This window comes from Capra hircus, unplaced genomic scaffold, assembly GCF_001704415.2.
Source record: "Capra hircus breed San Clemente unplaced genomic scaffold, ASM170441v1, whole genome shotgun sequence".
Taxonomy (NCBI): Eukaryota; Metazoa; Chordata; class Mammalia; order Artiodactyla; family Bovidae; genus Capra; species Capra hircus.
In genome coordinates, this window is record NW_017217938.1 from 8,223 (window position 1) to 12,210 (window position 3,988).

At 45.8% G+C, this 3,988-nt stretch overlaps 1 pseudogene; it reads right to left on the reverse strand.

Moving 5' to 3' along the window:
- Positions 1-447: 447 nt before the first annotated feature.
- LOC108635520 lies at positions 448-1,887 on the reverse strand (annotated as a pseudogene).
- Between the last annotated feature and the right edge of the window lie 2,101 nt (positions 1,888-3,988).

Below are 3,988 nucleotides of genomic sequence, written 5' to 3' on the forward strand. Positions count from 1 at the left end.
CACACCCAAAACAGTATTTTATTTTGTAAATTTTGACCATTATTACTCCATGTTATGGTCTTTTCAGCTGTCAAGCGTACAAGGTGAAGAAAAAAATTTAGTTAGATAGGGGTTGCACCTGGAAAATAAATTTCTTAAACTCCATATACATGTTTCAAATTGCTGGGTCCCAAGTCGCATCTATGAATCCCAGGCTGCCAGTATCATATGCAGCATACTAAAGCTACACTATCTGAATAGCAAATTCTGCATAAATCAGGTCAACCAATGTGTCAACCTGTAACAGACTGCATACTTTTAACTGAACATGGCAAAATATTCACTCTCTTTGAACTTTACATCATCTCTGATGTCAAACAATGAGGCAAATCCCAACAGTATATACAAAAAACAGGCTTTGCGTTTACAAAAGATTGTTTCCCATACTGATTAATCCAGGCAGCTAACTCATTGGTTTATGCAACTTTATTGAAGAAAAATAAATCAATTACTAGCAGAGCTATTAGTTGATCACTCATCCATTGACAACTTGCATCATTTATTCAGTGCTATATTAAACAGTGTATTGGAAGATAGATTAACTAATAGCTCCAAGCCTCCTAACAATTTAAATGAAAATTACAAAATGTTTTGAGACCCTATTTTGGAATACAAAAGGGTGTTTGACTTCCAATTTCCATTCTCTGTAGAACAAGAACAGGTCATTCCTTTATTGACATGCATAAAATACATCACATTTTCTGTTCTGCTGATGCTATAAAATTCAATACCAATTCTCCAGCCATATCAGTTATGAGCATAAAGTATATCATGTAACCTCAAATCTCTAACGGTGGAAGGCTTAAACAAGAATGGATGCTGCTAGAGTAATGCTGCTTCCTTTGATCTGACAACTCAGCATCCATCTCCCTCCCTCTCAGATGATTCTTCAGCATGTTAGAGCAGTGAGGAATGGTTTTAGTCTCATAACCAAGTTAGAGTGAAGACATTGGCACATAATACACATGCTCCATTTTTTTAAAAATTCTGAATCTTGGGCAACTGTTCTCTTGTAACTACTTTACAGTTTCTAAAAGCAGTTATTGTCCAAAGCTGGAAGAACTTAAGTCTTCTCAGATGAGCATGTGAATGAATGGAGGGAGGTAAACAAAAAATAAAATTAAAAAAGATGAGGTCTGATAGGGGAGCAGCCGGATAAGAAAATCAAAAAGGAACAGTAATTTAAAGTTTATTCCAGCTATAATGCAGGTTATTCTGACTTTAAGGTAGCATCACATGGCATACTTCTGAGTCCATTCCCGAGATATTCTGTTGTACTTATCTCTGTCTGTTTTATAGATCCGTGCAATCTCTGGCACTAGGGGGTCATCTGGGTTTGGATCACATAGCAGTGAACAAATGGGATAAAAGAACTTTAGAAATAGTTAAAGCAGGAGACCACTGTGATCTTAGAATATCGAGACAAATGCCTGCCATTACTGTTAATATTTGGATGATAAATTCTTGTTGTAAATGCAACCTTAGGTGGTTTGAAGGGGTAGTCTGTAGGAAAATGAATTGTCAAAAAGAATACACCGCCTTGATATGGGCTGTCATTAAGGTCCCATAATTTGTGGCTTGCCAATGAAACATATCATCCCCAGCTGGACCTGCAGAACATTGTGCTGGAGGGTCACGGGCCAAATCACTAAGTTCCTTATTAATCCGTTTCAGCGCCATAGTCTGTGCTTTTCGTCTGGTCCTCACTATCTCGGTGTGTGCTCGAAGGTCCGGCCAAAACTCTTGATTTTCCCGGCGGCTGGGAAGGATTGTCTCTTCGTCTCACACCGCTCTGCCAGACACAGGCGCTTGGTATTGAGGAGGCGGATCTCGCGAGAACCTCGAGCTGGTTAACAGGAGCTGTCTGGCCTTAAGTTTCAATGACCGTGAGAAAGGCATCTCACCTTCCCGGGTCCCCGTTTTCTATAAAATTTCAGTATATTCTGAAAATGAGGGACCTGAGGGAAGGTTCTATGTCCCCAGCAAGTCATGGAATACGTGTATCATTTAGGAAATAAAAGTCATATCAGTTATTTTTACAGAGAGAATATGAAGACTTGGTTGAAGAGGGATCAGAAGACCAAAAAACAGAAGGGCCCATAGAGGTCACACGGAGAGAGTGCAGCTCATCACAGGGCTGGGGCAAAGCCAGGGCCCAGATGGTTACAGCCTACAAGCATGAGAGGTGGGGGGTGCCTAGGGCAGACCATAGGCCTCTGAGAACGGGGCACTGGTGTCTTTGATGGGGACACAGTACGGCAGGACCTTCCATGTGGGGGATATGTAACTAGAACAAACAGCAGCTGGCAAGCAGTGAACTATTGCCAGGACAACGCTAAGAGGTACTGGAAGCAAAAGAAAAGAGAAAGCCCTGTGTGTGTGTGCATGTGTGTGTGCATGTGTGCGTGCACACTCATAGGCACATGTGCATGTATGCATATTTGTGTGTGTGCGCATATACACGTATTTTCTGTATACACACATGTGCACAGACACCAAGAAAGGGGGACAATGAGAAGAGACACGCCCACACAAGCCTGTGTCTGTCACTGGTTAGGGCCCATGGTTGGCATTCCTGACTTCCTTCTTCCAGGATCAGTCCTGTTTCCTTTCCCCTCAACCGAAACCTCAGCTTGTTGGGATCTTTCATTTCTAATGAAATAACCCAAACTTTCATCCCCCAAAGGTCTGAATCATCACAGCCCCATCTCGGGTGCTGTAGTTGACCATTAACTTTTATTGGGGGACATGGATATAATAAAACACACCCCAAAGAGTCCCCTAAATATCACAGATCAACCCTTCTGTGTAGCAGCAGCTCTGCTTTTCCTTGATGATTAGAGTTCATCACCAGCAAGACAGTAGCTCCTTCTCTGGGTTGAGGCAGTGGCCTGAGAAGCCGCTGCCAGGTCTCAATCTCCAGTCCAGTGTCACCACCGGACGGCCCTGGGGGAGCCCCTTCCTCCGTGGGAATGGAGACCTAACAGCCCCTAGGGCTCAGGATGGGGGGCGGGAAGCACAGTTCTTGGTTACAAGACAAAATGGCGACAAGAGCCACTCCCACTCCCAGATCGTATGTGCTGGCCAAGGAACAGACCCACCAAATGGCCATCACCGATTCAAATCATCCAGTCCGTGGTCTGAGCTCCTGCCTTTCGGGAGCTGACTCCCTGCTGGCACCATCGCTCAACTTCCCGTGGGCCATTCCAGGCTCCATCAGGCCCACCCTGCTGGGTTCAGCTAGACACGCAGTGAGTGAAGCCCCTGTGCGTGATCCCATCACCGTGAAGCTGAACGTCGTCTCCAAAAGCAACACTGTGTGGAGCTCCATCATGGTAAGTGAGACGTCTTTGAACCCATGAATGGTAGTTTCTGGCAGAAGCACTGCAGGCAGGGAGGCACATCTGAATCCACACACGTCTATTCCAGTGAGAGAAATGGCCTTCCTGCCACAATGAGAAAGGTCCAGCGCCCTCGACCAGCTGCGTCTGACTGGCCGCCCCAGGGAGGGAGCCGCACACAGAGTCTCTGCGCTGGTCCCCACCATCAGAGGTCTCTCAAGCTTGGCAAGTGGCCTCCAGGCTGGCCTTGAGAAGGGGGAATCATGTAGTTTCATTCACCCCCAGCTTCTTTCCCTACAGACAGGTCCCTCTGTTCTGGGGCCATTAAACAAACATCAGGATGCCTGGAGAGAGGGTTGAATGCTATTACAGGGCCTGCCCTCTCACTCACTCGATTCCCGAGAGCCTCGTCCGCACCGGTACTTGTAATGAGCCTAAACATGGGACACGGTATCTCCGTGGTCTAGGAGAGCTGTCCACTGACATCTTCCTTGCACCACACTCACAACACCTCCTTGTCGCCGACCTCTGACTCCTGTCCTTTCCAAGTTCCTGACTGTCCGGTCAACTCTTCACCCTGCCCATAAATCAAGGTGGATCAGGATTCC